This window comes from Procambarus clarkii, chromosome 2 (genome assembly GCF_040958095.1).
Source record: "Procambarus clarkii isolate CNS0578487 chromosome 2, FALCON_Pclarkii_2.0, whole genome shotgun sequence".
In the NCBI taxonomy this organism is placed as follows: domain Eukaryota; kingdom Metazoa; phylum Arthropoda; class Malacostraca; order Decapoda; family Cambaridae; genus Procambarus; species Procambarus clarkii.
Genome location: NC_091151.1, coordinates 50,719,610 through 50,732,435, shown reverse-complemented (window position 1 = coordinate 50,732,435; position 12,826 = coordinate 50,719,610). Strand labels below are relative to the sequence as shown.

Sequence of the window (12,826 nt, the reverse complement as noted above, 5' to 3'; positions counted from 1 at the left end):
ATATGTGCAATGCATAGTAATCAACAAGGCATCTAATAAACATCATGTAAAATATTCAGCATATTTAACGGTGATATCAATACTCTGATCAGTGAATGTTTTCAGGGATTTAAGTCTTTCTTAGACCATATGATGCAAGTAATTTACAAAGGAATTTGTGTTGCCCACAGGTTTCCATGTGGTTATTTTTTAAAGAATGTGTCATTTGTTATTTTGTGGGAATGAAAGGCTCTGGATTTTTCTATAGAAATAAGTTGCAAACGAATCAAATAAGAGCTTGCAGTCTAATTTGACATTTGTGTTGTTGCAAATAGCCTTGCAGTGGCAGCTTAATCAGCTATCGGGGGCATATAAAGATTCATTTCCATATCAAAACACTGCAAAGTGCAAGAATAAGCACTCCACTCTGTCGTGTATCTAGTTCAAAGGAGCAAAATTATTGCTTTGAAACAATATGATATGGACTGAGACGATTGTGTTATTCAGGTGCATCCCTGAGCAATGCTAACAGTCTTCCCTTCACTCCTAACGAGGCTAGTTTTTTTTCAAGATCAGTTCTGTTTGCTGTATTAAAAGCACTACGGAAATTAACAAATACCATATGAGAACACTGTCCCTGCCTGATGAAATACTAAGCGAAGCAAGTTTGACTGCTCCTCCAGAGAAAATAAAACCCGCAGGTTACGACTAAGTTGAGTGTCTAATTCGAAACAATTCTGTCATATATAATCATATAAAAAACTTTGCAAGTACAAGATGTCAGGGAAATGTATCCGAGGCTTCGATTTGGGTATTATGAGTCCCTGTGTCCAGCAGTCTGGACTGGCAGCCCAGCCAGAAAGGTTGAAGAAAGAAAAGGTTGAAGAAAGGCTCCAAGAAAGGTTGCCCTACCTTTCGTGAGTGCATATTTTATTCCAAAGCGTGTTATGTCATAGTTATCATCTGGACGTATGCAACTACAGACAATTTCAATGCCAAAATTACGATTAACATTATTACAGGCAAGATGGTTATAATTGAACGGCAGGTTTTCCATACTGCTCCATAAATATTTGGCGTAGACTACAGCTTTGGGGTGTTACGGTACGAAATCGTTATCATTTTAACCCATAAATGGGCTGAGAATGTTGTAGACTGCTGCTCTGTAAAGCTTCCAGTGGCGATTATACAAGTGTTCATTTAGCTCTAATATCACACCTGGCGTTAAGAAATGTGCTGAGTGAATCGCTTGTTGAGTATTTTATTATACCGTTCAGCTAAGACCATAGGTTTAAGGTGCAAGTCAGAGAACCACCTCTGGCCCTTGCGCACTCTTAATAACTTGTAGATTTCACAACAATCACAGTAAGCGGTTACTGCAGTGATCAAGTTCCCATAATGCACAAACGGTAGTAGAGGGAAGATGAGCTTTAAGAAATTCTAAAAAAGAGTACTTTAGATGAATATAAATGTGTCAAGATTATTTTCATTTCAAAAGTAATAGTTTAAAGCGAGACGAGTTGCCAAGTTTAGAGTGATGAGAAGAGTTGGCAAGTTTAAAGGAAGAGCAGACAAATTTAAAGTAAGGTTAACATTCAGCTTCATGCAAATATGCTACACTAAGTTAAAGCTGATGAGAAGAGAATCTGCGTTTATTGCGATGAACAAATCAACTAAGTTTATTTGTTAAGAAGAGTCAAATTAACAGGTTAGGAAATGTATATGTTTATCTCTCAGAATGTTCGGTAATACGTTTATTGCTTGTGATGTGTGTCTATGTCTGTATTAACACCATGTACTGAACGGCGTGAGAATAGCTTGAGCTACCTCAACCCTTTGTGTGTATTTTACCTCAATAAACTTATTTCAATTCCAATTCACAGGCTACGAAATGAACAAGCAAGTCTGCGTCAGAAGGAAGAGCAACCAAGACAAGGGATTACAAGTCTTTACTTACCTCTGGCTTCCAGGAAGACTACGCGCTCTCGGCTCCGCAGGACATTAACCTGGAACACAGCCAACCCTATCATTAGTACTCGCCGTGAAGTCAGTACTCATACTTTGTTATTAGACAAGGGAAGAAGAGGCAGGGCAAAAGGAAAGTAGGTATGGGTAAATCTGATATAGGGAGGCATGAGGGAGGGTGCAAAAGGTCAGTAAGAAACACACACAAATCTATTTGACCAGACCACACACTAGAAGGTGAAGGGACGACGACGTTTCGGTCCGTCCTGGACCATTCTCAAGTCGATTGTGACAATTGACTTGAGAATGGTCCAGGACGGACTGAAACGTCGTCGTCCCTTCACCTTCTAGTGTGTGGTCTGGTCAAATTACTTTAGCCACGTTATTGTGGCTCCTCGCCTGCACATAAAACTAGAGTGTACTTGAACGTAGCTTCAAGTCTGAAAACAATCATGTTAATGATGGATGATAGTACAGAACATGCAATTTACACAACGTAGCGCACGCAACGTAACAATTTACAATGCTCTTGATCTGATGATAATTCATTGTGTCGGGGGACAGGTTGCCAGTGTACATGGCAACCTGATTTTATTGAGGTTACCTCCAGGGGCCAAACTACTGTTCCTTCCCAGGATGCAACCCCACAACAAGCTAACTCCCGAGTACCGATTTAAGACTAGGTGAACAGAGGCATTAGGTGATAGCAAATGTGCCCAACTAGCAAACTATCTTACTACTAAGGATAAAATATCTGAAATCATTGCACTGTATCCATATTTCTCTTCCAGTAGATAAACGACATATGAGATTAAGAAGCAAGTAGTGTATTGTGAAGACTAATAATAACAGCTGCTTCCCTGGGACTAATATCTCCACAGCTCAAACAATTATGTATTAGTGATAACATCTACAATTAATGTATAATAATTAACTAAATATTTAGCAATATATATAATCCTGCATTATATATTGCTTTACGAATGTGCATACGCAGGCGGATGTTTCCCAAACCACTGGCTGGTGAACAAATAAGTAGCGTAGGGGTAAGGCTTTAAAACCGGTTATGGCCGGGAGATCTTAACAAGCAAAACAAGTCGGTGACTTCTCCTGTACCCGTGAAGTGTTGAACAAAATTGCATCTCACAGCACAAGGCAGCCTCCCCTAGCCAGCGATCTCGGCGCCGAGTACACATTCAAATGTAGATATGATAGAGCCCAGTAGGCTCAGGAACCTGTACACCTGTTTATTGACGGTTGAGAGGCGGGACCAAAGAGCCAGAGCTCAACCCCCGCAAGCACAACTAGGTGAGTACATTATATTTTGATACGTGTTCTGAAGACCATAGCCTAGCCCTTTTGTACGTTATCTTTAGTAAAAATTTTGTAATAATTAAGCCTCGCCAGTGGTATAAATATTAAACATTTTAACATTACAACATATAGTCTATATAATCCTCGAATGAAAAAGAAGACATTCTACTTTTCCCCTACTTCAGCCATTATAAGTTGGTAAATTGCATTTAAGTGCAGCAATAAAGAATGTTAATACACTTAGGCATTACCTTTAGTAAAGCATGTAAGTTGGTATGTGGACTACCTGGTGACGGGAGGTGCACATCCTGCCTGAGGACTGCTTCTACTACTACTGCCACCAATAAAAACGAAAGGTGCAACAAGGCACAACCGGTTTCTCCTGCCTTTCCTAGCAATACCACACAGCTGCTCGCATGTCGTGTCTGACTTAACTCTGTAGCATTAAACCTGACCTACACTTTCTGAACATGATGAAAAGAAAGGCTTCATATCGGACAACATACAAGGGCAAAGGTTATCAGCTAATCACTCAGTGACGCAAGGTAATCTTTTTCAACAAATGCAATGCTCGTCAGAAAGCAAAGTTTGCTCACTCATCAGCCTCAACACAACACTGGGAACGTACAGCCAGCACACCAAGAGGTAGTACACACATACGGAGAGTGCTGCTCTTGGTACAAGTGCGACCAATACTACCAGCCACTCTCCTCTACCACCACCCATTAAGTCTCCTCGTCAAATTGTATCCAGTTTTTCTGAACTCTCCCGCTCCCTCTGGCCAGGTGGTGGCGATAAACATGTTTACAACTATGCATATATATTATATAGAGTATACACACATGTGCGCGTGCACACGCACGCAAGCACGCACACACACACACACACACACACACACACACACACACACACACACACACACACACACACACACACACACACAGGAAAGGCTGCGAGAAATGCACCTCACGACACTAGAAGACAGAAAAATATAGGGAGAAATGATCACTACCTACAAAATTCTCAGAGGAATTGACAGGGGTAGATAAAGATAAACTGTTTAACACGGGTGGTACGAGAACAAGGGGACACAGGTGGAAACTTAGTACCCACATGAGCCACAGGGACGTTAGACAGAACTTTTTCAGTGTCAGTGTAGTTAACAGGTGGAATGCATTAGGTAGTGATGTGGTGGAGGCTGACTCCATACACAGTTTAAAATGTAGATATGATAAGAGCCCAGTAGGCTCAGGAATCTGTACACCAGTTGATTGACAGTTGAGAGGCGGGACCAAAATTGCCAAAGCTCAACCCCTGCAAGCACAAATAGGTGAGTACAATGTGAGCGTTAGGCGGTTGGAACAAGCTAAGTGAGAAGGTGGTGGATGCCAAAACCGTCAGTAGTTTCAAAGCGTTATATGACAGCGTACTATGATTTAGGAATAGACAGAGGTGAAGGCAGCCCACTTTCCATAATATTTAATTCTTCCCTAGAAACGGAAGAACCTCCTGAAAGCTGGAAAATGGCTAATGTGCTACGAATCTACAAGAAAGGGGGAAGACAGAAACTGTTAAATTCCATACCCATATCACTAACAAGTATCACCTGCTAGTTGCTTAAAGAGAGTGATCTGAAGCAGGCTAGTATAACATTTAGAAGAAATACATTTTGTCTCGAGGCACCAGAATTGTTTTAGTGAAGGAAAATCTTGCATGACAAACTTGTTGGAGTTCTACAACAAGATAGAGAAAGAGCGGGACTAACTGCATATTCTTCGACTGTCGGAAGGCATTTGATATGGTCCCGCATGAAAGACTCCTACTCAAACTGGAAAAGCAGGCTGGCATATCTGGAAGAGTCCTAAGGTGGGTCAGAGAGTATCTCTCAGAAAGGAAGCAAAGGGTTACAGTGAGAGCAGAGAAATCAGAGTCGAGAGAGGTTACAAGTGGAGTACCACACGGGTCGGTTCATGGACCCATCCTGTTTCTAATACATACTGTTCATTGCCCTGTCAAGAGTACATACTGTTCATTGCCCTGTCAGGAGTACATACTGTTCACTGCCCTGTCAAGAGTACATGCTGTCAAGAGTCCATTTTATATATCAATGACCTGACAGAGGAAATTGGCTCCTTCATGTCAATGTTTGCAGACGATGCAAAACTATTGAGAAGAGTCATGTCAGGGTTAGATTGTGATGCATTAAAAGAGGATTTGACACTCTCCAGAAGTGGTCTGAAACATGGCTGCTAGAATTTAACCCAGCCAAATGCAAAGTTTTGTGGATTGGAACATGAGTGTGAAGACCAGAATAGAAGTACAGGTTGAAGGGAAGATTAATTTTTCACTCAGAAAAGGAGGAAGACCTAGGTGTGGACATAACCCAAATATGATGCCAGAAGCCCACATTAGCAGAATAACCACTGCATATCCACGTGGTGCAGTGGTAAAAGCTGTCTCCGTGGCGGCGCAGTGGTAAAACACTCGCCCGGTGCTTCACAAGCGCTTTGGCCTGGGTTCGTATCCTGGCCGGGGAGGTCTGATAGGGCACCAATCCTTAACTGTAGCCTCTGTTTACCCAGAGGCTGCTATACGTTTTGGTAGGGATGCGAGTTTTATTTTCCTCGACGTCACCCCTTTTATATGAAAGGAACCGTCGGAAATGCATCCGAGGTGCCGTGTGGTTTTTACAACCAGATACCCGAATGGGTATCTGGTTGTTAAACGTTTGATTTGGTGGGTCGCATTCTCGGGAGAATTAGGATTAAGGACCTGCCCGAAATGCTATGCATGCTAGGGCTTAATGTAAGAACTCTGGCATATATAAATAAAAAATAAAAAATGGCATACTTGCCAATATCCATGTATCCTTCAGAAACTTGAACAAAGGAACTTCCCAGGACCTATATACAGCAAAGGTGAGACCCACTCTTGTATATGTGTCCCTAGCATGGAACCCTATCCTGAAAAAGAACAAGGATAAACTAGAAAAGGTCCATCATTATTAGGAAACGTACCATTATGTGCATATACAATGGTACATTTCCTAATAATATGGAACGAGACTCGTTCTTGAGCTGAGGAGATTGAGCTACAGTATTAGGAAAGACAGAACTGGATCATACTACACTGGAGGAAAGAAGAGATAGGGGGGGACATGATTATATTATATTATATTTATATATATATATATATATATATATATATATATATATATATATATATATATATATATATATATATATATATATATTATTAATATATATATATATATATATTATATATATATATTACAAGTTTTTACAAGAATAATTTAATTAGGTATTATTCCTTATGTTAATTACTCACTCACATAGGCAGATGTTATTGGGGTTATGTAATAGGTGTAAAGAGCAGAGGTTACTCACACAGCTGTACTATACTTGCTACTTCACCCATAGCCAAGAATAATATTTTCATTACCGATATTCTTAATCGTACCCCATAGCCTACTAATAAATTAAAAAAAAACACGACACAATGAGAGAAGCTGGTATTCGTAAGGAGAAAATAGTGATATTGGAATCTGTGTTCATGTTAAAATTTTCAATTTATTTATAAAGCCAATTCCACAAACTTGGCAAGGCTTTACAAGATCCATAGATTAGCCTTTCACATGTGCAAGGCTTTACATATCATTCAACCCCTTTTATCCTAAGAGAAAACTAAAAACATTTTTAATGAAACTGATCTCAAAGAAAAAAGAAAGAAAAAACCTGCCAGATGTAAACTACAAAAAATGTGAAACATGAGTAAAAAAAAAAAAATAATTAATTACTGTATAATATACCTAATGATGACAGAAGGCATTCTCAAAGAGGCAAGTTTTGAATGAAATCAATTGTTAAAATGGATGCTTTTGAAATATTAAAAAACATTAAACTCCTTTAGCTGATTAATAAGCCTTGGAAGAACATGTGTGTGAATATGTAAAATCTGTGGTGAAAATGTTGATGTTAACCTTGCTGAGGAAGGAATCCACTTCCATTTATAAATCGAACAAAACTATTCAGGTAAAGGACATTAGTGCCACCAGGACTTGTAATAAGCCATCTTCCAAGTTTCAGTTAACCTTTCCAAATGTAGAAGCAATATTGCAACTTTTTTTAACCTCATGGTAACAAACTGGTCATGAGAGAGGTCATTTTCATGGATTAAGAGCATTATGTGCATTTCATTTCATGATATCGACCATGAGTTTGTTATTCGAAAATCAATAATTTTTTTTTAATATTAAATGTATAGACAAAAGTAATTGTCAGTTTACACAGTTGCTTCTATTTAATAAATGTGGAGCTATGTAATGCTCATGCTACAGGATGCATATTTTACTTTATTTTTTATTGCAAGTTGCATAACTACAATAATCTTATTAACCAAGTACTGTCTTGTTAAACTATACAATAGAAGTCTTTAATTTTATGTATGATAATTAAGAAATCAAAAGGCATTTGATAATTCAAATAGTGCTCTTTGTAGGATACACATTTTATTTAGATTATTTGTTTTTTGTTTTATGTGCATAGATTAAAAGTAACTGTCTCCGAACACTTAACAGGTACTGATGTTCTCAGTGGACTATAAAAAAGAAAAACAGGATTAATTGAAAGTAAAGTTGTTCTAAAAAATGGTATGGAAATGTAAGCTGAATATGCAATGCAGTACTCACATTAACAAAAATGGCAGTGCCTAATTTTATCACAAAATTGCTCTAGCAGAAAAACATACCACCCATTTCTAAGGGAGTTTTGCCAGTACAGTACAGTACTGTACAGCAAAATTATATGCATTATGAAGTAAATTATACCTTCAAACATTTCCATACTTTTAAAAGTATACAACATTCTTAAAATAACAGACATGGCTCTTGACTGTTCAGCCACATGGCTGTCTGGATTTAGGAGTGTCAGAGATATGCACCAGATATAATGCCCGATGGTTTATTTCTCGGAATCACTGAGCCTTTAGGTCCAATATTACAAGATATGGCACCAAGGTGTGTCAGCACTCTTCAGTGATGTTTTTATACTGTTTGGTGATATTTTTACCGCTTCTTTCCATGTGTCCGGAGACTAGAAACCTTACACCAATGTTTGGCAACTCATTCCTTAAAAACCACTCAGTTAAGGCCTGATATTTAAATGCAAGTTAGCATTGTGTGTTTGGCATGTCAGTGACATTTTCAATTGATTTGGAGATACTTGTTATGTGTCAGGAGACTGGAAATAAGGCAAATGTCAGTACTGGTTTCTAGACACTTTTATTATCCACAATGCACTTTCCTAGGTGTCTACCTAGGTGTTATTCTATTCTTTAATGACCATATATCTGCCTGAAAACAAAAGAGAACAAATTAAATAAAATATAACCCCATAATTTTTTAATAAAAAAAAATCTAAGAACCATGCACTGAATCATGGAGAGATTACTATACACTATATCAAATCATTCTAACAGATTTTTATTAGGTTGCAACATATTTTTAAGGTATATTCAATGAGTTCCTGGGATTTTAAAGGTTTTCTATACACTGGTGCAGGTGGTCTTGGGTTTTTGGCACAGATGTTCATAGACTGAGGTCAACTCGAAGATCAGTAACTTTATCTCATATACTATACAACATATCAAATATAGCTGCAGCATTAATTTTTCCATTATCCTTTTTATTAGAATGATTTTTTTAATTGGCCTCTAAATCCTTGAAGGAGCAACAGGGCCTCACATATGTTAATACAGTCCAGATATCTGATCTTATTTGGATATAGGAAATATAGGTGGAATTATATGAATGGAACAGGATTCATGTTTTTATTTAGATCTGATCAGTAAATATTTAGTGAGGCCTATCAAAGAGCAATGCTTTAAGATAAACTGAAGCATCACATAATAAACTTAAAGCTTATGAGTATAGTTGACATAGGCCCATAAGGCACTTCACTCTTTGTATGCAGGCCCATTGAGCACTGCACTTTTGGATACAAAGTAAAATAATTTAAGTATGTGTATTCACCTAGCAATGATCATCCACTGCCAACATTCTTCTCATCTGATTACTGGGCTAATTCAAGCAACATTAGGCTAACCTAAGTAAGGTTTGGGTATAGTTTTAAATCTAATAGTAAAGATAAGTTGGCAGCTTGTAGAACTGCATGGAAAATCAAGAATTCGCACCATAATCTATTGTGCTTTGTCCTAATACAAAGGTAATCAGCATTAGGAGTAATATTCGGTAAAACTAGGTATTGTATTATGTACTTTCTGCATTTATCATCATCTAGTTTCTTGCATTTCTATGTTAAAGTGTTTACTCACGTCCTTTACATTCCTGGTTCATTTTTAGTGTTGGCTCCATCGACCTTCAATTACTATACTGTATAACTTTTCTGTTGTGTTGCAAACAAAATGTTATGAGAAAGTCCAGTTGCTTTTCTAAACTACACCTTGTTTTTCCATTGTTGATAATGTAAATAAACTACTGTACTATTGCTAAAACTAACGACAACATATTGTAATAGTCAATGCCTGTTATTCTTAAGTATCACCTTTTTTGCATTCATTTGTTATTTTCCATGAACATTTTCATTTTGTTTACTATATTTCTTCTTTAATATTACGTATTTTACCCCTCACACCTTTAAACAAAATTTTGTCTATTTTATATTTTTGCCAGAAACGCTTTGCATAATACAGTAGTGGCTTCATCGATTGTGTAAACCTTATCCGTACAATTTATACATTACTCCTAAGTTCTTTGTAAACACATTCTTTTTAAAAAACATTGTATTGTAATGTTATATTTGAATATAACAATGTTGTTATGCATCCAAACAGCACACTGCTCCCATGACTTGATATAAATATAAAGAGCTGCAGTGAACCTACAAAACAGTGATTTCCTCACTTTATTAAAAACTGTTACTATTACAATTTAGGTTACCCTGTCCTGTAATGTATCTAAATACAGTAAAACAATGCCCCATGCCATGGGCCTTCTTTCAATTAGTGTGTACCAAGGACTTGCATACAAAGCATAATAAAAAATTTGTTTAGACAACAGTTCATTACAATACAATACAATTTTATTTAGGTAAGGTACATACATACAATAAATATTTACAAGGATTGTTTAACTTATAGGTATAGCTAGTACATACAATGCCTAAAGCCACTATTACGCAAAGCGTTTCGGGCATGATAAACTTAAATGACAAGCTTAATACTAATTGAGCATAATGAGTAGAATGAAAACAAGAAATGAAAAACATAGATGAAAAAGCAGCACAAATACAATTATGTCGACAAACAGCGCTCTTTAAAGAAAAAAACAGACATAGGTTGACAAATAGAAGGGTAAGGTAGGTTACAGGGAATTTATTAGGTATAGCTTCGCTTTTAACTTAAACTGGTTGAGAGAGGTACAGTCTTTAACATGGTTGGGAAGGTCATTCCACATTCTGGGCCCCTTGATTTGTAGAGCATTTCTAGTTTGATTAAGTCGTACTCTAGGAATATCAAAACTGTATTTATTTCTGGTGTGATGCTCATGGGTTCTGATACAACCTTCTATGAAGCTTTTGAGATCAGGATTGGCATTATAGTTTAGCGTTTTATATATGTATAATACACATGAGAGAATGTGCAGTGACTTAATGTCTAACATATTCAGAGATTTAAGTAGGGGTACCGAGTGATGTCTGGGGCCAGAATTGGATATTGTCCTAATAGCAGCTTTGTGTTGAGTAATTAGAGGACATAAGTGATTTTGGGTAGTTGAGCCCCAAGCACAAATACCATAGTTGAGATATGGATAGATAAGGGAGTAATAGAGAGTCACCAGGGCAGGGCGTGGTACATAATATCTGATCTTAGAAAGAATGCCCACAGTTAATGCCCACATTAATCCGATAATCCTCCATTAACCCTCAGAAAGCACCGCACTTTCTTCATGCTTTCCAATGATGCCCAGAAAAAAATAAACAGTTAATTGATGCGATTATTCACAACAACAACACTATATATAAGCAAAGGGGCATATAATATTATGATTTTAACGATAAAGGTGGGTGTAGCGTGTCTGCAAAGATGTCAAGACCCACAGAATAAAACAGATCAAGGTTAGGTAGTTTGAAGTGTTGATATTTACTGAAATAAGACTGTCTACAGGCAAGGCTTCACTAACAAATATACATTAATTATAAAATTAACAAACTATGAAGGTAAACCTCGCTTTCTCTGGGGTTGCATATCTGCAACTCCTAGTTGCAAATTACAATGATAATGACAAGTTTAGTTTCAACTATACTAGCTATTTGGTATACTTTTCTGCATTTATCTTCTTGAATATAACTTCCTGCAGGTAGTATTAAGTCTACATCCTACAAGGACGAAAAGGTTACTGTACAATATTTCCTCTATCAATAACTTTCCAATCAAATTGGTTCTTAATCATAGATTGGCTAATACCGTGTTCTGGCCCTCCCACCACAGTTACCTCGAACCAGTGTACCAAAGTGGTACTAAACTGTTATTATAGGGAATATGGCCCTTCAACCTGACAAAATATGTCAACATTGGCCACTATAGCCTTGAAACGCCCCACAGCCTAGTGTAGTCTGGTAGACAGGCACTGGCACCATTGTGGCACTTCCCTGGCGCTACTGGGCACTTACCCTGGTTATGGTGCTCCCTCAAGCAAGGTAAAGGTGTAGAGCCAGGTGGTAGTCCCCAGCACAGGCTACCATAACCTGGTAGTTACGTGTGACGAGCGATCACATACGGTTCTAGCTGGCAACTAATAGGAACGGGGCTTCGAACCCCGGGTGAACCCCCGAGTCCTGGGTACACGGCCCCGCTACGCCACCTCAAACTTTCTCACAAGTTTTTTTTTTGTCTTGAACTTGGTGTTGAACTGACGGCCTATCACCCTATAGAGGGTTATTAAAGCCACCACCAAACCTTATTGTTTAACCACCAACTATGATTAAATTAATGATATATACAGCTATGTATCTTGATACATACTTGTATCTTGTATCTACTTTCTTGTGTCATACTATGTATCTTGTATCATACTACGTATCTTGTATCATACTATGTATCTTGTATCATACTATGTATCTTGTATCATACTATGTATCTTGTATCATACTATGTAGCTTGATACATATAAGCATACTATGTATGCTTGATACATACAGCTCTTGATAAAAATGAGTTTATTTGTGAACCTACCAGTGGCTTTTGACACTATCAACCACCAAAACCTTCTTCTTAAATTACATCATTATGGAGTCAGAGGTCACTCCCTGCAATACCTTCAATCATACCTTACTGACAGGCTCCAATATGTTTCTGTGAATAATTCCATTTATCCCACCCTACCCATCAACAATGGTGTTCCTCAGAGCAGCATACTTGGCCCTCTCCTCTTTCTCATCTATATTAATGACCTTCCAAATGCCTAACAACACCTCAAACCAATCTTATTTGCTGATGACACAACCTTCATTTTCTCCAGTCCTGACCCCCT

At 37.7% G+C, this 12,826-nt stretch overlaps 1 protein-coding gene across 1 annotated transcript in view; it reads right to left on the bottom strand.

Moving 5' to 3' along the window:
• Positions 1-12,094, bottom strand: part of LOC123762341 (uncharacterized) — a 29,112-nt gene extending 17,018 nt beyond the window's left edge. Inside the window, 2 exon segments of the mRNA XM_045748819.2 lie at positions 1,937-1,985; positions 11,967-12,094. The gene's annotated coding sequence lies outside the window, so the exon portion shown is untranslated.
• Positions 12,095-12,826: the final 732 nt, after the last annotated feature.